The 26,368-nt window shown below is 38.2% G+C and overlaps 1 protein-coding gene across 1 annotated transcript in view; it reads right to left on the bottom strand.

Annotated features, from left to right (window-relative positions):
* Positions 1 to 8,195, bottom strand: part of LOC111578090 (synaptic vesicle glycoprotein 2B-like) — a 68,563-nt gene extending 60,368 nt beyond the window's left edge. Inside the window, exon 1 of the mRNA XM_023284690.3 lies at positions 8,039 to 8,195. The gene's annotated coding sequence lies outside the window, so the exon portion shown is untranslated. The remainder of the gene's footprint in view (positions 1 to 8,038) is intronic.
* Between the last annotated feature and the right edge of the window lie 18,173 nt (positions 8,196 to 26,368).

Raw genomic sequence — 26,368 nt, 5'->3', positions numbered from 1 at the left:
AATGTAACTAGACCACACAACAACAGCACATCTGGGTCTCATTTCTGAGACATTTTAAGCCAAGAAAGACATTTGTATTCATATAATAACATATTTTGGAGACTAATGCAGGGATTATTTAATTAAAACACAAATTATGTTTTTAAGCCCAGTTTCCATCCACCTCTTGTTTCCATATTTCCACCATAAGTGATAATCAGATCAGACAAATGACCACCTCCAGTTGGACGAAATGAGTAAAACAACAAACACACACTGGAGAAAACAGTCAGTGGAGGTTTTTGATTCCACTATGATTAAATCTACAAGCAGAACAGAGCAGTATTAGGTTACTTTATGCTGCTGCAGTTTGATAGCGACACACACCAACACATCTGTACTCTATTAATTCCATCATGCACCATATGAAAGGTAAGAGTTTCCCACTTTGTTTAGCAGCTACTGAGACGGATGGCTGCGATACACAAAGTGTTGTCCTGTGCGGTTGTGTGGTTTCTTCTACCCTCTGAGGCTCTTCATGATTACACAACATTAGTGCATTAGACTAACAGCAGAGCACCATTAGTGGTCGGAGTGACTGGATTTACTGTTCTACACCGTTGGGCTTTGTTCAACTGTTTGTTAAGCTTTGTTCTAACCTGGTTAACTCTGATACTGCTGCACCGAAATATACAAGATAAAACATCCAGAACATAATCAGATTCCAGTTTCATCAACAGTATAATATCAAAAAAGGGAATAAACTCTTCGTCTATGGGATTCATCTTCATTTCACTGAGATCATAGCTTCCTTTATCTATTATTTTCAGTATTAGCCTTAAGAACAACCAATAAACCAACAAACCCTGAGTGGTATAAAAAGAAGAAGACACAAGTTGGATATGACTGAGCAGCACTAAATTACTGGATGGACAGCCGGACAGAAATGACCATCAGTCACATGTTGTTTAGCAGGAAATTAAAACTCTGGAGTTATTCGGACGCCGCTGTTCCATCTCCATCACACCATTGATCCGGCTGTATTGACCGCCTCGCTCCTAATAAAGCGCATAATTAATGTGATATCAGTGTCAGCAGTCTTTAGAATATCAGCACCTGAGCACCGACCTGCAGGAGCCAGAAAACACGATAAAGATCAACTATATTCCTCAGCGCTCTTTGGCTCTGCTTATAAAACAGTTTCTATTTCCACAAACCTCACAGCTTCTGCTTGTCACATAAACTTTACAGATAAAGCAAATCATAAATAACATAATGAAAATGGATAAAATCTGCCTGCACGACTTCACACAAGCAAAAAGAAGACATCACCTTGCAATAGGTGCTGCTACTGACATTCAAACAGAAGATGCTTTTAATCACTTTTCTGCTATTTTGCTGTCAGAATTTATGAGTTATACACAGTCAAAGTTCCCAAACTTGAGGTGAATGTAGGTAAAAATGCTCCCTATAGGAGAACAGTTTAGAATTCAGTCAGTTCTGAACACCTAATTTGCATTAAGCTTGTTTGAGATGAACAGTGTTTCGCCCGGGAAGCGTTGCAGTGCAGAAAGTGGCAAAAAGTTTCTGGCAAACTTTGGTCCATAGATGAAGTCACAGAAAGCCTCATATCCTGGTACAGCTGAATCCAATTTAATAAAATGTCATTCCAGGAGCGTCCAACTCCTGGAACTCTCTGAACCCCAAAACCTGCCAATTTAAAAGGCATAGTTTCTTTAAAAAAAAACAAACAAACAAACAAACAAAAAAAACAGACTAATCAGATGTTTTTCTTTCCATTGCCCTTGAATATATAACGTGCAACGTGTAATTCTATCAGGAAAAATAACCAAATCTAGGCTAAAAACTGTGATGTATCATAAAAAACTACTTTACTTAACAAGAAATTCCAATTTTTTTAAGATTATGTTATTTATGTTATATTGCCCAACGTTTTTCTGTTTTCATAGAGGTGCAGGATTTTATACTGCAGTGAAAATGAGCCGACAGTGAGAAAAAACAAAAGACAAATGAGCAGAAACTGCTTCAAGTTCAGATGATTATCAGCATTTCGTCATTAAACTGACAGAACTTGTGATCTGGTGGTATTTAAATCAATCAGAATATATTCTCTGTACGTTATTTTTTTAGAATATCAACATAAATTGTAGTACACAGGGCTGCTACAGAAAGAAATATTGATATTTTTACACTACTGTTTAACACGACGTCATCAGTATCAGCTGATTATCGGCTCCCAAAGCTGGTAAACTAAATGTCTGCTTCTGCTTTCAAGGGTTAATGCCCTGTTAAGCTTCTGGATCAGAGCCTTCTTGCAGTGTTATATACTGTAAAAATACCAGAGATAAAATAATGATATACTTCTACAGGCCTGTACATGAACACATGTGTGGTGCAGCAACAGCAGCAGTGATTTGTTACCACAACTGAAACACAACAGAAAACACAGTGCAGCACTGTAAAAAGCTCTCCACATCCTGAAACCTGAGATGAGAGGAAAGGCTCCTCCTCTCATGGAGCACAGAGGCTTGTTGTACTGACAGATACATGGCATGCAGCCTGTTTTCATGACGACCTGCAGGTTGTGGAAACCTGCTGATGAACTGTGTGATCAGACAGACGAACGCTGCTCAGAGCTGAGACGGCTGATGTTCAGCTGCAGAGGAAGCTACAGCATCAACCCAGTCATTCAGACCACATTAATAATGCATCACGTTCCCATCTAAAGCAGGAAGAGACCTCACACACACACACACACACACACACACACACACACACACACACACACACACACTCTCTCTCTCTCTTTAGGTACAGTGATGTCTACCGTTTCAAACTGGAGCAGAAGGAAGCAGCAGCATCAGAACAGGAACTACCAGCTGGTTATAAAGGACCATGGCAGTGTTTTACATCTTTAACACATATCCTCCAGTTTACATTCCATTTCATGTGTTTTCTTCGCATACATTAATTTCACTGCATTGTGAAAATCAGTTTTAACACTTCTATCAGGTGTGCCTACCAACAGAAGGGTGGATGATCTCACCAAAAGATCGAATGATGATATTCTGAGGCAGAACAATGATCTGAATTAGGAACTATATCCTGCATTTTTCTGATCATCTGTGTCTTTATTTTTGTTAAGCTATTACAGATAAAACAAGAAAAGCACTAGGGCTGGACCCGAATATCCGAATATTTGGTCGTGACGATGGTATCCAAGTATTTCTTTTGAGATCTGAATATTCAGACTCCATCCCCGTCAGACGTTACAGACCGAACCCAATATTCTGCTCGTTCCTCCATCCATCCGTCCAAATCCATTTTTGAGTAATGTTTCTAACAGACAGATTAACAGACAGAAGGACAAACGTACACTGATCATCACATAACTCCACTGCTTTCTTTGGCGTAGTAATAAAATAAATGCACTTTCCTCTCTCTGCTCTTTAATCTGTGCTTTCAGGCATCTCCTGTCTACAGCGCTCTGATTTGCAGCCAGTCACACAGGAATTGCACAGATTTTACACATTTTACAGATATTTGACCCTTTTTTCTCCACAGTTTTTGAAAGTAATGGTATTCCAACATCTTTAAACCAACCTTTGCTGCCAGATTTTCATTGTTAAACTGTTGTTTTTAGAGTGTATGTTTCATGCTGTCCACAGCTAGTAGCAGGTAGTAATAGCTTATTAGTGACGTGACTTAAAACGCTCTCGACTTCATAACTTATTCAGAGAATGTGTTTCCATCTCCCATGTAACACATCAAGTCTGTCTTAGAATAAGTCAAAAACCACCTCAATAGAGCAGATTTTGCTGTTTCCATTAACCTTTTCCACTGTGATACTTCAAAATGGACATAAAATTTGTGATAGAAGCACTTTGGTTGACTCTGGGTCAACCAAAGTTGCGATGTTTTCTGTGCACTAGGTTGCACAGGTGTTTCTAATGAAGTCCCCTATATGCTCAGCAAATTTCTCCCTGAACAAACAGAGGTTACACAGAATAAAGAGTGAAACAGCATTTCTCTACAGTGTGATGAAGGAACAAGATGGCATTAGAGTGACTCCATTCTCCTCCCTGCAGAGCCTAAACAACAGGAGATGCAAAAGCAGAGCCAGAAGGACAGTGAAGGACCCAAACCTCCCCAGGAATGGACTGTTGATCAGGCAAACTCCTTCACTGCCACTAATCCCAAAGAGAAGGATTTCTTCCCACAGACTATCAGAGCCTGACAGAATAAGCAAGACACTTCTCAGGGACAACAAACCCAAAGATGTTCATCTGCTATAAATGATACTATACCATGTACCGCTGCCATGTTAATACTGCTGTCTTTGCACTGTTCAATTTTTACTTCTGATCACAGTTTTGTACATTTTAATGCACATTTCTTGCTTGCTTTGGTATATTTGGTTTATTAGTTGTATAAATTATTGTACCTGCATTGTGCACTAGGATTTTGACACCACATTTCACTTTATGCATCTATAAATGTCCAAAAAAAATCTGTAGAATCTCAAACATGGCTTAGTTTATACATATTAAATCAGGATGTTGTCAAAAATGGATGTAAAAATGATGTTTTAATACAAAGCTGTTCTCATCAGGTTAAACATCGCAGCTTGACAGATCAAACAGAATGAGTCAAGAGTTCACTATTAGTTCAGACATGTCTGTGGTAACAGAAGGACAGATTAGTCCCGTGGATGTTGTCAGATCTACACAGAAAAATTACTTTGCTTTTGAGAGTATTAAGGATGAAAAAACGCAGTCACAAATGCAGTTTTTTTCTTCAAGTCATCAATGTTAAATAGTTAAAATCATTAAAACCTGGGCCATGTGGAGCCTGCAGAGAACTGGACAAACCAACACCAAGACTGTTTCCAGCACAGATTTCAGTATTTGGCAGTCAGGAAGGAGCTAAGTATTCTTGTCACACAATACACAAGAAAAACTGGGCAACAACAACCAAAAGTTCTGTTGTTAGATGACCCTGAAAATCCACAGAGAATGCACTTTCTAAGTAACACTGTCAAAACTGGCCAAAAAGGATTACGCCTTTATTAAAGAAAACTAAAAGTATAGGTTTGAACCATTTGAATATTGTTTTTTCCAAATAAGACTGCAAAGCAATACAGGAGACACAACTACTGCTTACGTAGGTCGCATGTTTTTTAGATGTTCCTTCAGCTTACTAGTTCTAACTGTAGCTTACAAAGGTTGCATACAATTTATTCTCGAGACTGAATAATTTTGCCATCGTGCGAACAAAATCCTGAATATTTCCAAACGGTAATCGCTTCAGATTGCTTGCCGTGCAAATCACTCTCTGCAGCCGACTCTCAGCTGTTATTTTCATGCAGTAGTTCTTGAATTATTTGCAGGTTTCTGCTTGACCTACATCTCATTTTCAATCCATGAAAGTAAAGTTGTGACTCCCATATTCAACGCAGTGGTTTGGGTCTATGAGAGAATTCACAAGGCAGATGGCAGCATTTTTATCCTACAAATCTTAATTTTCACATTTTGATATCTGCATTTGTTTCTTATTTTATTATGTGATTACATTTAGAAAATCTGTTGACAGCTCTTGCTAGGCTACCATCCAAATCACAGTTCTGTCAGTCGAAACCGGGTTAGCTGTTCACCAAGACAATTCAAATGTTGGTTTTCTTTTTTTTCTATGGAGACCTCTGGTTTTAGACTTTCGTCTTCCCTCTAACTGGACTCATTAGGTGATGATGACCTTTGCTGTCTGGACCAACTAAGTATTAATGAGGGACAAGCAGAGAAACACTGTCATAATGTTGCATTCACTTAGTCTTTAACTCTTTTCTTGTAGGGCAAAACTATGGTATATTTGCTTAAGTGGCTGCTAATGTTACTTTTGTTATACACTACAGTTTCTTAATACTGGACCTATGTCACACACAGATTACCCACAAGCCTGTGTTCCTGAAAGGGAAAGACTTGGCTGGTAATGAGAGTATTGTTGCACCTCACGCTTCAGTTTCTCCCATCATAACCACAGGCGGTCCACGTCATTATCTGGATAAATAAACACTTGACTGGTTGTTGGAAAGCATACATTTTTTACTGGGTTGTGCTAATTTTCATGTGTTCTTGTATCAAAGCAAAAATGGAGGTCAACCAGTTTACATGCAGGAAGATTTGCTCCAAAGAATCCAAAACAAAGAGGAAACAGCTGAGGGTCTGTCTAAGATCCTGGATGGAGGACTGTAGGACTGTGGAGCTACAGAAGGACCTGGACCCTGAAGAAACGACCTACAATGGAACAGACCAGACCGGAACAGACCTACTGATCCAGACTAGAACTAACCAACTAACCTAGGCTGGAACAGACCGAACCAGAACAAATGAACTAACCCAGACTGGGCCAAACCAAAGTGGAATAAAACAACTGACTCAGACTGGGAAAGACCAACTGACCCAGACTAGAAGAAACCCAAATGGAACAAAACAAATGACCCAAACTGGAAGATAGCAAACTGCAACAAACCAAATGACCCAGAGTGGAAAAGACCAACTGACACAGACTAGAAGAAACCAAACTAGAACACGCCAACTGATCTGGACTAGAACAGACCACCCAACCTGGACTGGAATGGACCAGACTGGACAGAGCAGATCAGATCGAAGTGGAACAGACCACCTTGCCCAAATTGGGACAGACAAATTGATCCAGACTGCAACAAGCCAAACTGGGACAAACCAACTGACCAAGACTAGAACAGACCAACCTGGAACAACCAGTCAGGAACAAACCAAACTGGAGCAAACTTACTTAGTCAGCCTGCAATAAACCAACCACTCCAGACTGGAAGAGACCACCCGGCCTTTACTGCAACAAACTCACTAACTCTAACTAGAATAGAGCAAATGGGGACAAAACAACTGACCTAGACTGGAACAGACCAACAGACAGACTGGAACAGACCAAACTGGAACAAACAAACAGTCACAGACTGGAACAAAACAACAGACACAGGCTGGAACAGACCACCTGATCCAGACTGGAACAAACAAGACTGGAACAAACCACCTGATCCAGACTGGAACAGACCAACTGATGCAATTCCAACTTGGTCCGATCACCCATCAAACCCAAATCATTTTCATAATCAGCTCAGCTTAGTGTCCGACTTCAGTGTTTCAGCTCCTGTGGTGGATGGAGAGTTGTCTATGTGGAATTTAAATCTCAGGAACACGTTTCAGGATAGAAAAAAAACTAAACAAGAGACTGTATTGCTTTTTTAGTTGAACAGAGATGAGTCGGACATGGCGGCATGACTTTGCGTTCAGCATAGGAACCTCTGCTGGTTCTCAAGTCCCATCTGTGGAAACCACGAAGCATAAACAGCTTCACTCAGCCGATGAGTCAACAGAAACAAAAGTCCTGATTCCATCATGCACTTGCTATTAAATAGAGTATACATATAGCATGAAAAGAGTGTAACATGAGATGAGTGTTTGCATTCGTGTGTGTATGCATTGATTATATAATGCTGTTGGAAAGCAATCCCTGCTGAACAGGAGCTTCCTGTTCGTTATTAATAGATTCATGTCCTCTTTTACTTTGCACCTTGTTAGTTCTCTAAACTCGCTGTTTTCATGCCATTTGTCAACTCAGGTGTTTTTTCTTTAATCTGTGTGTAAACAGCTGGTGATCTGCTGTCGGGGCAAAAGTTCTGACCTGTCTGTGCTCTAAATAGTATTTTTCTACTGTGTGGAAATTAAAAACAGAATTTATCACTACACTGCATGTCATTTTGATGGAGTATATCTGACAATTATACTTACAGCACCATGAATCATACAGAAGAACTCCATAAATATTTAGTTGTGCTCTAAAATCAGACACAAATCAAAATAAATGTCATTTTTGTGTTGAATTTCAATTAAATATACATTTATTTAAAAAACTGCTCACTCCATTCAACACACGCTGCAGCTTTTGCAAGTCAAATACAACACAAACACCTTCAACAACATTTTAAAATCACTTCTCTTACCTGGACGACTCAAACCGAAGCTCCCGACTTCACAGCAAATCTATTTTAAAATTCACTCTCTGCCTAAAATGCAGTCTGGAGTTTGTGCACTGTAAATGTAAAGAGCATCAGCACACAGAGGCAGGACTGAGGGATTAGAGCAGGGAAGGATAGTGCCAGCCTTTCTCTCCCCCTCCTTCTTTCTCTGCAGCACTCCTCCCTGCTGCCATCCACCCCCCACATCCACAATGGTACAGTCCACCTCTGTGATACCGTACATGCAGGGACGTGCCATATGGCCGACTCGAGGGGGAAGGTAAGGGGTGGCGGATGGGGGTGGGGATGGGCGTGGAGGGGGATTGAAAGAGGCATATGGGAGGCCGGTGGGAGGGGGATGGATGGATGGATGGATGGATGGATGGATGGATGGATGGATGGATGGATGGATGGATGGATGGATGGATGAGGAGGTGGAGTGACAGATGTGTTGACTTAGTGTGAGAGCAGAGATGCTTGATGAGATGTTTTCTCTACGATGATGCAAAAGTCCTGCAGCTTTACAGAAACTGAACCATGTCTACTCTGCTCATACATGCACTCTTTAGCTTTGTCCCGCAACCTTCTGTCTCATTCTCTGCACTTCTTTTTATCTTTTTCCCCATCTTTATTCTTTTCATTTCTTTCTATCTGACTTCCTCCTGTTTTCTTTCTTTTTGTTTTCTTACTCGGCTGCTACAGAAATGTTATCTTTATGCATTTAAGCATCATGATTAAATAATGAGGAGGGGAGAAAATGAAAGAGACTCCCAGAGGCTGGTTTCTCCTCGTCAGCAGCTCCTCCTCCTAAATTCAGCTCATTTTTAGCAGATTTTGGTTTAATGCTTGCTAAAAGGGGACATTTTCTAGGACTGCAGTGAACCAACGACAATCTTGGCTGACTGAAATTATGCCTACTCTTCAACCAATCGATTAATCAGTGGAAAAAGAAAAAAAACACTTGTTATTTGAAGATGAACTAAAAGGACCACTGTGCATTGAGGGCACTCTATCTGCTAGCCTTATCAGCTGAAATGAATTATAAATCAACACAAAAAGCTGGCATTTGCAGCATATTAAATCATTCTATACAGAAATTATAACAACATAGTCAGAGCAGACCAGCATGCACTTGCCACACATTCATATGATTTATGAAAACATAACTATATCAAGAACAAAAACTATTGAGGAATATAACAGAGACAAGTTAGCTGTTTATAGATGATCTGCCACATTCATTGTTGAGCTGCTTTTAAACTGCTGCCTGCAGACACTGATGACTTTTCTACATGGTGTCAGTAAGCTTGGACTCCAAACTAATGTTGAGTAAATGTTATGTAGTGAAATAGTTACACCTCTTAGAGTAGAGCAGGGGTGTCAAACTCACTGTAGTCCAGGGGCCACATACAACCCAATTAGATCCCAAGTGGGCCGAAACATTAAAATCACAGCATAACAATCTATAAATAATGACAAATCCAAATTTTTCTCTTTATTTTAGCGCAAAAAAGTATAAATCCATTCTGAAAATGTTCACATTTAATGAACTCTTTTCTTAAAATTATTACTAACAACGTAAAATTTCTAAAGAAAAAATAAATTAACTAATAAGTGCAGTTTCAAAAATATTATGCCTGAGTTTACAACAATAAAGTTCCACCAAACCAAACTCTTTTGTACTGAAGCTGCTGACTGACATTATACTGCACAATGTTCAATGTCTTTAAATATTTGCACAGTCACTATTCATTTTCACTCAGAAAGTTCAATACTTTGCAAAGTCATCCTGGAGGCCGGATTGGACCCTCTGGTGGGCCGGTTTTGGCCCGCAGGCCCTATGTTTGACACCCCTCTCTTAGAGTGAGTTCAAAGTTCGTTTCCATCTGCCAGCAAACAAAATGGTTTAATCCTGAAAGGCTGTTAATGTGGAGCTTTTCTCTTCATGAAAGTAACATTGGAGATTGAAAAAAACATCAATCAATCAATCAATGGATAAGTCACCTGGAAACTACCACTCTAAAGTTTCAATCACTTACACTTTAAATTCCAGTCTGAGTTCATGTGATCTGATCAATTATTAACATGAGTGTAACTTTTGGGCTCATTTTCAAGACAGGAAACACTTGATTTCTGTCAGATATGAATTGTAAGTAACAGTCAAACTATGGTGAGCTCAGCCTCAGTTATTTTTTCTACATATCTGTCCTCTCTGAACTTTAGACATCTGGCTAGAAAAACAATAACCTACTTGAGGGAACATTTGTAAACAGTTGTGTATCAACAAACAGATGTTCAACAAATGTCTGACCAGTTTTTTGGACTGACATCAGGGGGAAAAAGTGACAAAAGGAGCATATTTTCACATAAAATGATTTACAAATATCAAGTCTCAAACCGCTGTTGATCTTTACATCAATGTGAAACAAAGACAACTATTCATCAGCATGCAATGTCCATTGATAGGTTATGGCTGTGCTGTGCCATAATAAGGGTGTGTGGGCTGAAAGCAGCTGAGAAAGTCAGTAGCACTGGTGCTGCCAATTAGAAAGTTAGTCTAGAGCCCTGGCTTGTTGTGCTTAGAAAGACAAGACTGTAGTTTCTAGAAAACTATGCATTTCCTCATCCATACTGGACTAAACAAGAAAACATAACTCAACTCATTCAACTGCTGCAACTGTAATTTAAATACTAGAACAATGCAGACTAAATAACGGACAGGTTACTAAGATGAAAATAACTCCTCATTTCAGTCGCTTTATAAATGTAAATGCATTTTTACAACACAAAACACGGCCTGTGTTCCCTCAGATATTGCGGTGTAGATACGGAACAATACTCACTGAAAATTTAAAACTAAACTGTCACAGAGATGCAGTTCATGATGTCTGATTCATTTTTAATGTCGGTTCTGTCACATCCTCTCTTAGATTTCTTTGCATTTTAAATGCTCCACAGATTTATGACTGCTCTGTTATTTCTGTTTTTATTCCAACTCATTTTCTTAAATTGTGCTGCATTTCTTAGTTTTCTTTCTGAGCTCTAAATCCGTAAATTAAAATAGATGAACTGCTTCTCATCTGTTGGATTTCTATTATGTGAATTTTACGCTTTTCTAAATTAGTCAAAAAATAAGTAAAAGAACTGAAAAGCATAAAAGGGATCACACTGAATCCTGTGAAATGCTAAAAGCTGTTGTTCATTGTGGGCCTGTATTCTATTTAAATGTCTTTGTATGTGTGCGTCTGCAGCCTAAAGGCTGAACATATGGAGCAGCTCATTAGCAGGTTCAAGCTGGGAGGGAAAACACACACATGGCCTGATGTTCCTGGTGTTTACTTTGCCCTCAGACACACTGAGAACTAATAACTGTATCACGTTAATTATGAGCCTCTTCATTTGTCAGCGGTAGATAAGATCAAGGTGCCGGCTGCAGAATTTTATAGAGACGCTGCACGAATTGACTGTGATATCAGTGTTATAAATTACCTTTAACAGGTGACTTTAGAAGGAATACTGTCATAAAAATCTGTAAAAAACACAGTGAAAGTCTTGTAGCAGAGGTTGAACACGTTGAAACGCTATATGATCAAAAAACGTACAAATGGTGAAAATAAATGCAAATATCTGTAAAAATTCTGATACTTTTAGCTGATTTAAATAACTGTGAAAACGTATAATTCTACAGTCGCACATTGTGAAAGAAAAATGTACTATTTATAAAAAAATACTAATATTTGATTCACACATTATTCATAGTCAAAGCCATTTTTGTTTGTTTATTTACAGTCGACAGATAAATTATCTATTTTTCTCTGATTTTAACAGACATTACACCAAATTTGACAAAACAGGGAAACGGTTTAAGAAATCATTTACCATTTTTCAATCCTTAATATACTTAATTTCTTTTCATTCAAATAACAGAAATATCTGTAAAAGACTGATATCTTTGCCTGACTTAAATACAGTAAAAATAGTGTAATTTTGCAACAGAATGAATTATTTGTAAAAATAAAGGCATTATGTACAATTTTGACCTGTTTTATTTTTACAGTTAATGTGTAAATGAAGAGTCAGACAAAGGAGAGGCGTGTGATACATGAAACAGACGTGTTGGAGGATGGAAGTCTGAGTTAAAGGCCTGCTGCATGTTTACTTTGCCAAATAGCATTTAAGAGATTCTGAGTGCTGAGGAAAAAGATACTGTAGTGCAATGAGACAAAAACATACTAAACTCCTGTTAGCTGGTGTATTAATGCCATAAAACAAATAAAGCAACAACACATGGATCATTTAGTCACATTCTTGTACTGTGATGTAGCAAATCTGAATACATTGTTCATCCTTATTGGTTAAACTAAAGACTTAATAAAAACTACAGTCTTACAATCAAAAAGTCGTGTGCATATGTCAATCAAAAAATTATGAAACGTTCAGGGGGACTCTTCATTTTGAAATATTAGCAGCTGTGCATTTACACTTGTATTGCAGACTGTTCTTTTAAAGCCGAGTTCACAACAAACACTTTTCACAGATCTGCCCACACAGCTTGAAATCCAGTGTTTTCTGCCAGTGTTGTCTTGCAGCTCTTTTCTGAAATTCTAAAAAAAAAAAAAACTGTCTCAGGAGAAGAAAATAAACAGGACTGGGTCTTTAGGTCTTTAACTGTTCCTCTCTTTCAGGATAAGAACAAACCAATCATGGCATATTTACAGGATTAGATGGATTGACAACAAAATACACAGAGAGTCAGAGACTGGGAGGAATGCTGACTTTTCTGAGCACCACATGGTTCAAAGGAAACAGCTAAAACGACCCTGGAGAAGGACTGCACCATCAATCACATACTAATCTCAATTACAATTTAGGCTTCCATAAATCAAATGATAATGATCTACTGTGATAATGACTAAATAGCAACCAGCCACCAGGGAGCGATCCAGATGTTTCGGATTCACTTTTGTGGAGAGAACAGACGGGCAAAATCAAACGTCAGGTGAAGCACTTGTCCCTAAACATTATTTATCACCTTTGTGTGGATATATTTCAGGTTCAGGGCAAGTTCTGTCAGAGGGCAGAGAGTTTTGCAACCCAAAAGACTTTCCCAACCAGCTGCTGCACGATGAGCGCATGAATGCCCAAAAGAAGAACTTCTGCAACCCACAGAATCCCCTCCAGAATCACCTCACATATCTAAAACAGCAACAATATACAGCGAGTCGCCATAACGCACAGCATGAAAGTAAAACCAGCTGTTTATTGATTTTTTTGGTAAAATGTATTCTATATTTTGCTACCAGGCTGCTTTGTGAATAAAGAACAGCCTGATTCTGATGCAAAGGTTTGTACATTAGCAGGGACACAGTACCACAACAAAGTGAAAGCAGCACTCTGTTTATTTGTTTCTAAATGAGAAGTATAATAGCAATACTTTGTCCCTAAAGTCAATGAATGAGTGACAAATAATCAGGACCTAATTACTGATTGCAGCTCTATAGATGAGCAGCTTCAGGACAAATGTGTCAGTGACCCAGAACTCAAGGCCACAAAACAGGAGGAATTTCAACAAGATATTAAATGAAGGCTCATTATATGTTTTATAAAAATTATGTTTCAGTTTTACTTTTTAATAAATTTACAATGATTTCTTTAAACCTGGTCACTTTGTCATTCCGGCTTCCTGAGTGTAGATTGATGAGCAAAGTTTTATCCATTTGAAAAAAAATCTGCAGCACAATGAATTGTGATGAAACTCAAGTAGACTTTATGAATATAAAATAGACTGAAATAATATAATGTAGATACAGATGAGAGCCAAAACACTTTGATATAATTGTACAAACTTTGGATTAACACTCCAAGAAGAGACTGAGCTCTAAATGCTGCTGAAAAAAATGGTGCCAATTTAATTTCTAAGCAGAAATGCTTAAAATTCTGAAATAAATCAGTTAAAAGTCAGCAAAAAATCCTTCAGATGTGTGTGGAGTGATGAAGAAACTAACTTTCCTCACACAATACATGAAACTAAGGGAAACGTCGCATTTCTATCATATTTTCCACTTTGTTTTGTACAGTTTGAGCTAACAAGGCTGCTTTGTTCTGCTGCTCGTCTTCTGCTCTGGTTTAATGGCACAAGATGGTGAAAAAAAGCACATCTCACACTGCATGAATTTGCATTTTCTTTGGCTGATTTTCTTGAAATTTGGTTACAATTTGCACTACAAACTTTGCTGAGAACAGTTACAGTGTCTTCTCTGGTTTCTGGTGAGTCTGACAGAAGGATTTTATTGCTATACTAAATAAATTACACATAGCACAAGAGGAAACACTGTAGTATATGTGCACTGGACACCAATAAATCTCATCTATGTTTTCCTATCTGGGCCTGTAGAAGGACTAAAGCCCGTCTTCCATGTTTGCTGACAGACCCCCCCTCTGGCCTTAATCCCCTTCCCTTCCATCAGAGCGACACCAGTGGGTCTGATAGGTGGGTTTGGGTTGATCGGTGCATCAGGAGATGCAGAAAGCAGCGATGTCCACAAACAAACACACATCCAGGCGACAGGCAAACATCCTTAATCCCAGTGGCACACTTTGGCAGTGCAGTGTAAAGCTGATGGCAGAGGATTACATGGACATAATCAGACAAGCAGGAGACACGCTTCACAATCAGAAACCTCCCGACTGCGATATCATGCAGAGACGACACTGATCTACAAGTTGCAGGCCTGTAGAGACGTTAGCACGTCTGAGCTGGGATTGAAACCTCTCATGTCTCAACTCAGCCTCACACCAGCTAAACCTGCCATCACTACAATAACATGTCTGATATTTATGTATTAAAACGGGACAGAACTGTATGATTTACCTCAGTGTTTAGTGTTCTGCATTTACTGCAGCACGGCTTCAACTTACACTTATTTTTATGATCTTTTAACCTACTGATTATTTTATTCTACACTTTATAATTCTATAGCTTCATTTAGCAGACACTTTCATCCAAAGCGACGTATAACACAACACAAGCGTAGAATAGTACAGAGTAGATACAACACAAGCGTAGAGTAGGAGAGAGTAGATACAACACAAGCTGAAAAAAAGGAGAAAATAACTGGATAGTGCCATAAAATGATAGATAGATAGATAGATAGATAGATAGATAGATAGATAGATAGATAGATAGATAGATAGATAGATAGATAGATAGATAGATAGATAGATAGATAGATAGATACTTTATTAATCCTGACGCCTTGGTCTTTAAAACATCACAAAACTGTGACAAATGATGCACAAACGTTACCATTTCCCAGAGCACACCGTTATGTCAGCAAAGGAGATGAACAATAGTCAAAACCGTAGCTCAAAAACATGCAAAAGGAAATCTAATATTGCGATTACTTTACCAAATATTGCAGTAGAGTCACAGTTTTAGCTCAAATGCTCACTTTTAGGTTTCCTTTAGTCTGAATAATAAAAAGGCAGAACCGATTATGTGATTTTTGCCGCCATCTGTACCAGACCAGCATGTTCCCTGATCGTTTCTAGGCTGGAGGACCTCTGCAGCCCCACAGTGCTGCATTCTAAATGGTCTGTGGCAAGACGTTTGACTTTAATCAGAAAATTGCAGCTTCTGCTTCTTGAATATTGCACTGGTCTCCATTGTAGCATGTGCAGTGTTTGGGGGACGTCTACACGGTGAAGTGACTTAGAAAAGCTGCAGAAACTGCACCAGTCTCTGCATGCACATTGATCACACCACCCCACCCACCACCAAGTTCAATCTCAGTCTGAGGAAAGCACTCAGATCTGATTTAACAGCCAGCATTATGCATTTATTGCAGCCGAAGCAAGGCTGAAGCATGAACATGAATGAATCGTGAATAAAGAAAAGACAACAGCTCCAAGAAACTGGGTTTCATCACCAGGCAACAATAAACCGAAGCAGTGAGGAGTCAGAAATTATAAGAAAATTTAACACTGGTAGTAATATAACCAGAGAAGAGCTGCCTTTTACTAACTTATTACTTACAAATATATCTGCATCTTCATTCCTATGTACAGTCTTTACATAATGTATCAGGAAATGACCACTGTATGCTGGTACTGATATATTAAAGCAGAAGAAATATTCAAATGTAATATTTATGGTAAATGAAAAATGTAGGCACAGCATTGCAACCAATGTAAATTAGTCTAGAACCCAGCTTGGTCTATAACACATCAGGAAAAACACACAAGTTCCCAGAGCACATGGTCACGTTATCAAAAGAATTATTCACAGTCTGTCTAAGAAACACAGAAAACACTCAAATATCTGCTTTCATCTAATGTAAGACCAAAAAAAGTAGAAAACTCTCATTGTAATGACATGAAATTTCATGCTTTTCTTTCTTGAAATCGAATTAAACCATTAATTAAAATAACTGACAACCAACCTACGTACAATTCACTAAACAAAAACAGACTCAGAAATACTTTCTAGGCAAATGCTATTTATGTACTAAACTCAGGACATATTAAATAACTTGTAACTGTCTAATGGGTTTTATTTGATGGTTTTATGAATGAATGTTTTTTTTATGAATGTTTTTATATGGATGGTCTTACATGTTTTTTGTTTGATTTTGTTATGTTATTTATGTGATATTGTGATGTTATTTATTATTTTATTGTATTTTACAATGCACTTTAAGGACTGCACTTTCAATTTCGTTGTTCTCATACAATGATAGTAAAGACATTCTGATTCCTCATTACTCCTTTTCAGTTTCCTTTATGCACCTTTTAATCTCAGATTAGTGGTATTAGTGCATCTGAATGCCGCATTTGTGCTGCAAATACAACAAATCACCTTCTCCAAGTTATTTCACTGTCCTTTTTCATTTGGTTTGAAACCTAAATGTGCTGTGGTGTTTGCTGCTAAACTATAACGTTAACAGCTGCTCACTGAAACGCAGCCGGTTGAATATTAGAATGTTTCAACACAGTTAATGGAAAACAATTACACAAAACAATCACAGTCATCTCCAGTGTTCATGAGCGGGTGCTGATGTAATCATGGTGTGAAGCCTTGCCCTCATTGAACTCAAATGTCTGGAGTGTTGCTTGTTAATTAGTATAGAAAGGCTAAAGAAAAAACACTTCCTGACTTTAACAAGACTCAGGATCGATGACTCTGCAAACTACTTTTTGATGTGGATCCAGGAGGCTGGAATTTCAGAGATTGATCTTCCTGATCTGGCACAAGGTAGCAAATGAGATTGGATTGGACTGGAATGGATTGGAATGGATTGGATTGGATGGGTCTGCCAAACTATCGTTTCGGCTAGTTCTCCAGGCTGAGGGAAAATACTAATCAATGAAAAGGATGCTGATTAAAATATGACCTCCATTCTGCTTCCTACTTTTCTGCATCTCATTTAACCCTTCAGTGCAAACCTCAGGTCTTTAGCAAGAAAGGACTAAAAGTGCCTGTCAGCAGTAAGTGGAGGGAATTCAGAAATGCACATTTTTCTCCTTCAGATTAACTGCAGTTTTGCCCCAAAATCTCGTCTCTGTGAAAAAAATCTGAACCCGGCAATATCCTTTCATCACAGAAGGTGCAATGAGACATAAGGCCAATTAACTACAACACATCCTGCTACTTGATGTGAAAACTTGGATGATTCTTATTTTCCATGATTAACATACAGGAGAAGTCTGTCTGAAAAAAAAAACATAATTTAGTCCAATTTAACACTTCTTGTTAACTACACAGAGTTCATATTTTATTTTCATTCAAATGAGACAGGTTTTATTACCACGCTGTCTCCACATGTGCACAGTGAAAAGAACAAGGATTACTTCAGTTACAGAAAGAATAATGTTGACTGTTGTACCCAGTCAGCAGCATTACATGAGGCAATTAAATGAATGTGTTTGACCATTTAAACCAGCACTACAAAGGTCAGCATGGTGAGTGAAAAGCCTGATCTGAATGCTGTCATGTTAATTACAGTCTAAACAAGGATATTAGACATAACAGACACATACAGACTGAATCTGATTATACTATAAACTGCAAACAACACTGGTGGTCCTGACTAGTGTGTTGCAGGAAACATTAAAGTTTCATAAAGACATGCTTCTGCTGTTACTACAGACATAAAGTTAGATGTAGCTGCACGTTATGAATGTTTGATCCGGATAAAAGCAGCTGTAGATGCATGTAAACTGGGAAATGATAGACCCTTTAAGTATTTCCATACATTCGTCAGTATACACACATACTTTCATACATACTCTGTTTCTCACTGCAGTGAAAAAAAAAACAGACACTGGTCCAAAATGCAGGAAATGTAATGTTTTTGTACATCTAGACGCGTCATAATCATCACTAAAATTTGTGAAAACGTATAGTGCACATCTTCTAACAGCCACTGGAGCTCCTGTGGATAATATTCTGACAGGTATAGCGCTGCTTTGAATAAAGCTTCACAGTCCTTAGATCTAATGTCATTTTTGCTGCCTGCATATTCACATATGATGATTTATTGTGACTGCAGTGTCACCAGTTATTGTGAAAAACTTCAGCAGAATCCATGCAGGCTTTCTGAGTCACGTCTGCAATAAACCCTACACTGAAAAGTCTGATTTGTCTCATTTTAACCGAACATTTTTGCTTGTGAAATGCCAATAATGTTTGCTGCAACCTATTTAAAATGTATTTATTAAAACAAATAAAGCACAGTGATTTTAACAAATTTACTGTATTAATCAGTTTTACATGGAACACTGGGTGTACTAGTACAGTTTGCAGAGTGTACTTGGACAAACTGTAGGTATAAATAAAAGATATTATAATTAGGTTTCAAAATAACCACCTACTTATTTGGTCACCTGTAGAACTTAAACTTGTTAAGCAGAGAAGGTTAATTAATAGAAATGGACAAACGGTTTCAGTAGTTTAAATTAATGCATACATTTTAAAAATATTTAGCAATTTCTTACATGCTCTAAGACAAACATACATATGTACTGTACACACAATCATCATTTACTCATTTTTTTCTGCGTTTACATGAATATTTTGTTCACTTTAACCTAATTAGAGAGATTTTCTTTCTGTTTCACAGTGTCTCGGTGGTATATTTACAGCAGTGACATTACTGAGTGTATAGATGCCTCCCTAATAATTGAAGTAACCGACAAAGTACGACAACAGGTAACTGAGTAACAATGGAAGCTGCTATAGTTAGATAACTATCATTATGGGCAGAATTATTTGTCAGCTACACAGTACAGATTTACTCTGATAGTTATTTGATATTGTCTGTTTTTTGTTTTGTTTTGTTTTTTGTATTTCCAAGGCATGCATTTACATGTAAACAGCAATATGTAAATCACATAAATAAAACTAATTCCAAGGAGCATAATGAGACAACTGCTGTAGCTGCCTGACTGACATTAATGTGGGCTAAAGCACAGAAGGAAAGTGGAATGACTTTACTTTGCCTTGAGCACAGTGGCTCACATTTTAAATTCACTTTACTCTGAAATAGCTGGAAAATGGTGCAATTAGCGGGTAAAAATCTAAAATCTGCCGAACTGGAAATGCATCAAGATCCCAGTAACACCGCTAAGGAATCAACATTGCATTTAATTTGTCTAATTATATTGTCATGGCATTTATCAGCATGTCTTTTCAACTTTTATCTCACAAAACCAATTCTTTACAGTTTCTAATATAACACGAGGCTGAAGGCAAATTCAAATAGTGTCTGACCTCAGAGGGTTAATTAGTGTGTGATGGACATTCCCATGGTTTTAAAAGAGCCTGAAAGCAGCATCACATGGCTGCACCATCATCAGTCGCCTGCAGCCTGAAGCAGCTCCCCATTAAAACCTCCACAGCAGACAGAATTCCCACATTTCCAGTCCTCTTTTCCTCCCTCCCTCTCCTCCCCCTCCTGCCTACATCCTCTCCATCCTATTTTCGATTACACTCCCTGCCTGCTCTCCCTCCATGCATTATAAATCAGGCCAAACCCAAACAGCGTTCTCTGCAGTCGTCAGCCGTCTTGTCAGCTCGTTTAACGTATAATTCATGAATTAATTGGGGGGCTCCGAGACTCGGTGCGAAATAGAAATACGCTCTGCATCCACTGTAGAAATGGGTTCAGTGGCAGTCTTTTAAAATAATCTATGACTCTTCAGCAGCCTGTAAAAGCTCCTTTTCACTCTCAGATGGGGAACACTCATGCATAAAGTGAGGCTGATCTTAGGAAGCTGGTTCCCCATTGAGTGATGATTGATTACCAAAGTCCAGCCTGTTCACTTTAAAGAGATAAAACTTTTAACTGACAGTCAATTTCAACAAATCATCATCTGACAGCTGCAAATCCGACAAAGAACATGAAGACACTGCAAAACTGCCAGGGAAACATCTGGCCAGAACTTAAACAACTTACATTATTAAAACAACATGTAATTAATGCATTTTGTAAGACTGGTTTTATACATATTGGTAGCTCTGGAGGAAGTGTTCCAGTCAGTGAAGTAAATATACTATTATTGCACTGTAAAAATATTCGTACAGCAGTAGTAAATACGTTAAATAGCAATGATTCCCAAAGAAACAGTGGTAAAAATACCATCAGGGGTACTTCTGCAGAAGGAAGGGAGTATGTAAAAAGATAAGCTAAACTCATCTAAAAACAAACAAGCAAACAAAAAAAATAGATATTATAATTAAATTAAAGAAATGAGCTGAGCAGAAAAGTTAACAGTAAATTAAAAGTCGGGAACAGAAGTAGACAGCCAAAAGGCGTTAAAATAGATAAGTAACACTGAAAAGATGAATAAATATTTTACACAGGTACCTAAATGAATAGATATCAGTTGAAATTGATGGCAAATAAGATAACAGTTAAAATGACAAGCTAAAATTGTGGCCAACAATTGAAATTGTTGCCTAATAGTATGGCTAACAGTTGAAATTGTTAGCCAAATGTGTGGCTAATGGTTGAAAGTATTAGCTAAATATGTGGCTAACAGTTGACATTGTCAGCTAAAGCTATGGCTAACAGTTGAAGTTGTTAGCTAAAAGTGTGGTTAACAGACAAAATTGCAAGCTATAAATTGTGGCCAACAATTAAAATTGATACCTAATAGAGAGGTTAACAGTTGAAATTGTTGGCTAAATGTTTGGCTAACAGTTGAAATTTGTAGCTAAATGTGCTGCTAACAGTTGAAACGGTTTGCTAAATATATGGCAAACAGTTGAAGTTGTTCAATAATGGTGTGGCTAATAGTCAAAACTGTCAACTAATAGTATGGCTAACAGTTTAAATTGTTAGCTAAAAGTGTGGCTAACAGTTGCAATTGCAAGTGGAGGACAGAAATAGACAAGTAAAAATTTGTTAAAATAGATAAACAACAGTAAAAAGGTAAAAAGATATCTTACGTAGGTAAGTCAAAATATGGATAACAGGTGAAGTTGTTAGCTAACAGTATGGCTAACAGTTGAAATTGTTAGCTAAATGTGTAATTACCAGCTAAAATTGCTAGCCATAGCATAGCTAACATTTGAAATTGTTACCCAAATGTGTGACTAACAGCTAATGTTGTTAGCGAAATCTGTGGCTAACAGTTGAAATTGTTATATATTTGTATGTTGGAACAACTGGAAATTGTTAGCTAAAGGTGTGGATAACAGTTCAAAGCTTTAATTTATTTCACTTCTATCCTGAAGGATATGGGATGTCTGGATGTGAGGCAGAACCCTCCACCTCTGTCCTAATAATAACTAAACTTTGACTAGAAAGAGCGGAGTTTCTTAGATCTGCAGTAAAAATCCACAATTAAAAAAAATTAAAATAGTTACAAATTAGCACCTATAAATCTCTTTAACCTGCTGAGTTCCAGCAGAAAAACTGCCCACTGGCATGAGATGACAATGAATGAAAAAGGCGGAGGTATTTCTTACTGGTCAAACCAAAACGCAAACAAGTATAGCTTTAAAATAAAACCCTGAAAGCGGCCTTTAATCATACAGTGGGTACGGAAAGTATTCAGACCCCTTTAAATTTTTTACTCTTTGTTTCATTGCAGCCATTTGCTAAAATCAAAAAAGTTCATTTTATTTCTCATTAATGTACACTCAGCACCCTATCTTGACAGAAAAAAAACAGAAATGTAGAAATTTTTGCAAATTTATTAAAAAAGAAAAACTGAAATATCACACGGTCATAAGTATTCAGACCCTTTACTGTGACACTCATATTTAACTCACCTGCGGTCCATTTCTTCTGATCCTCCTTGAGATGGTTCTACTTCTTCATTGGAGTCCAGCTGTGTTTAATTAAACTGATTGGACTTGATTAGGAAAGGCACACACCTGTCTATATAAGACCTTACAGCTCACAGTGCATGTCAGAGCAAATGAGAATCATGAGGTCGAAGGAACTGCCCAAGGAGCTCAGAGACAGAATTGTGGCAAGGCACAGATCTGGCCAAGGTTACAAAAGAATTTCTGCAGCACTCAAGGTTCCTAAGAGCACAGTGGCCTCCATAATCCTTAAATAGAAGAAGTTTGGGACGACCAGAACTCTTCCTAGACCTGGCCGTCCAGCCAAACTGAGCAATCGTGGGAGAAGAGCCTTGGTGAGAGAGGTAAAGAAGAACCCAAAGATCACCGTGGCTGAGCTCCAGAGATGCAGCAGGGAGATGGGAGAAAGTTCCTCAAAGTCAACTATCACTGCAGCCCTCCACCAGTCGGGCCTTTATGGCAGAGTGGCCCGACGGAAGCCTCTCCTCAGTGCAAGACATATGAAAGCCTGCATAGAGTTTGCCAAAAAACACATGAAGGACTCCCAGACTATGAGAAATAAGATTCTCTGGTCTGATGAGACCAAGATTGAACTTTTTGGTGTTAATTCTAAGCGGTATGTGTGGAGAAAACCAGGCACTGCTCATCACCTGCCCAATACCATCCCAACAGTGAAACATGGTGGTGGCAGCATCATGCTATGGGGGTGTTTTTCAGCTGCAGGGACAGGACGACTGGTTGCAATTGAAGGAAAGATGAATGCGGTCAAGTACAGAGATATCCTGGAAGAAAACCTCTTCCAGAGTGCTCTGGACCTCAGACTGGGCCGAAGGTTCACCTTCCAACAAGACAATGACCCTAAGCACACAGCTAAAATAACAAAGGAGTGGCTTCGGAACAACTCTGTGACCATTCTTGACTGGCCCAGCCAGAGCCCTGACCTAAAGCCAATTGAGCATCTCTGGAGAGATCTGAAAATGGCTGTCCACCAACGTTCACCACCCAACCTGACCGAACTGGAGAGGATCTGCAAGGAAGAATGGCAGAGGATCCCCAAATCCAGGTGTGAAAAACTTGTTGCATCATTCCCAAGAAGACTCATGGCTGTACTAGCTCAAAAGGGTGCTTCTACTCAATACTGAGCAAAGGGTCTGAATACTTATGACCGTGTGATATTTCAGTTTTTCTTTTTTAATAAATTTGCAAAAATTTCTACATTTCTGTTTTTTCTGTCAAGATAGGGTGCTGAGTGTACATTAATGAGAAATAAAATGAACTTTTTTGATTTTAGCAAATGGCTGCTATGAAACAAAGAGTGAAAAATTTAAAGGGGTCTGAATACTTTCCGTCCCACTGTATGTGAACTGAGTAAAAGTGCGAACCTCTGGCCAGCTGTTTAGTATTCCGCCCCATTAAACAAGGCGGTGTGTTATGTAACAGCTGGGAGGATGTGTGAACCAGGATCTGATGGGAAAAAAAACTAATTTGTGCTACTCTGGAATTGTAATTGCATTAAATTACATCCTTATCGTCAAAATATTTACACAAAAATAGCCGGCATATGCTTTGAAGTACTTCATAAGCACTGTTGAAATCAGATTTATCATTTTAAATTAGCTGTAATATTCCCACCAACGAAATATGATGAATGATTTTATATCAGTATTTATGGCTGAAGAGGATGTTTGAATAAAAGAGAATTAAAGAGCAGAACTAGTAAAGATGGACAGGTTGTTTACTTGCCTTATCTCCAGCTGGATCGGAGGAAGGCGGGCGGGCGGGATTTCCCTCTGCTCCCTCTTTCTTTTTCTGTCTGGATGCAGGAGATCCTGAAGCATCGATGCAGAGAGGTGGAGGAGGGGGGTTGGGTTTCTTGATGCAGTCTAGACAAGGTCTGAATACTTATCAGCTCTGTGTGTGTTTTTGTGTGTGCAGATTCCACCTGAGATTGTGCAGCCGATGGCTCACGTACAGAAAACACACACTTACACATGATGAAGAGAACCCTTTGAATTACCTGCAATAATAAGTCATGAAATCTGAAAATGGCTCTGCTGAGTAAAGAGAAATGACAGTCTACTGTAATGTAGGACATGGACAGTCCAGAGCGTTTCTAGAAAGTTTCTTCAAGGAGAAAAAACATCAAACGCTGTGATGAAAGTGACTCTAATGAGGACCAACCCAGGAAAGGACGACTGCTTCATTAGAGTGAGCCGCCTTACAAATCAACTATCAATAAACCAGTCATAAAGAGACACAAAATCACCACAAAGAGACTAAAATCCAATCAAAAGAGACAAAATGATCATGAAAAGACAAGGAAGGAGCACAAAGGGATAGAAACCGACTATAAATAGACAAAAAACAACAACAAAGAGATGCACATTGACCACAAAAAGACTCAAAACAACAGCAAAAGACACAAAATGACCACAAAGAGACAGAAACTGACTGTAAATAGACAAAAAACAACAACAAAGAGATGCACATTGACCACAAAAAGACTCAAAACAACAGCAAAAGACACAAAATGACCACAAAGAGTCAGAAACTGACTGTAAATAGACAAAAAACAACAACAAAGAGATGCACATTGACCACAAAAAGACTCAAAACAACAGCAAAAGACACAAAATGACCACAAAGAGATGGAAACCTACTATAAATAGACAAAAAACGAAAATGAAGAGATGCACATTGACCACAAAGAGACTCAAAACAACAGCAAAAGACACAAAACAACCACAAAGAGATACAGAACAACTACAAAGTGAAACAAAAAAGAGCAATGACAAAAATAAATGGCCACAGAGAGACACAAAACTACCACAAAATATCTACAAAAACATACAAAATGACCCCAAAGACCCTCAAACTGTCTACAAAGAGACACAGAACAACAGCAAAAGACATTAAAAGGACCACAAACAGACACAAAGTTTTTACCAACAACTGTTCTCCTTTCCATTGTTTTTACATTAATTTATTCAGATTAAAGATGTTTTTTTTTGTGACATTTTAATTTTACTTACAGCACAGTCAGACAGAAACCTTCTATTGATTTCAGTCATGTGCAGGGAGTAAATATAGTGATACTCGGATACCTGTTTGCAGGAGAACAAATAAGACTGTAGGGCTAAATTCAAGCCCTCATTGCAGTAACACTTGTAACATGAACACACACAGATAAAACCTCCCACATGTGTGCAGTATCATCCATTATTCCTCAGTAGTGCTGCTGCAGTCTTTCATTTTTCATGCTTATGGGATGCAGGCGCACTGACGCTCAGGCAGGACGATGACATCTGACAGGCCTCATTCCTAAAATAAGCTGCAACACACATCTATAAATCATCCTATAGATGCTTGCTTGTCCATAGAGCCACACTGAAATCAAGATTACTGAATAAAAATGATTAAATTATTGTCTTTAGGTGGGATTTTAAATATCGCAGAATTTCTTTGATCTGCAGATGATCATGAATATTCATGAGGCTTGTAATAGCTTGATGGGATGTAGGTCTGACTGTGTGAAGGATGGTATAAGGAAAACGAGTGATAAGATTCTGCATGTACAAGGAAGCAACGCCTCAGAGCAGGAAAGATATTACATCCAGTTAAAGGTTATTATTAAATTGCTCAAAGACAGCCTGATAATGGAACGTTTTACAAGGAAAACAGATGTGAGGAAAATCCACAGGGTTAGAAATGCCAACCGATCAACAAGTACAACAAAAAAATGAACAAAAGTGACACAAATTACTCAAAACAACCAGAAAGAAATACAAAATAACAGAAAAGAGATGTAAAATTATGCAAATTAACCATAAACAGACACAACACCAAAGACATAAAATGTGTCAAAACAACCACAAAGAGACACAAAACAGACACAAATGAATGAAAACAACTTATACAATATAACACCAAAGAGACACAAAATGACACCAGTGAGACACTAAATTAAGCAAAACAACCAAGAGACACAACATGACACTAAA

This window comes from Amphiprion ocellaris, chromosome 3, assembly GCF_022539595.1.
Source record: "Amphiprion ocellaris isolate individual 3 ecotype Okinawa chromosome 3, ASM2253959v1, whole genome shotgun sequence".
NCBI lineage: Eukaryota > Metazoa > Chordata > Actinopteri > Pomacentridae > Amphiprion > Amphiprion ocellaris.
The sequence above is the reverse complement of the archived record's forward strand: the minus strand, read 5'-3'. Positions and strand labels throughout refer to the sequence as shown.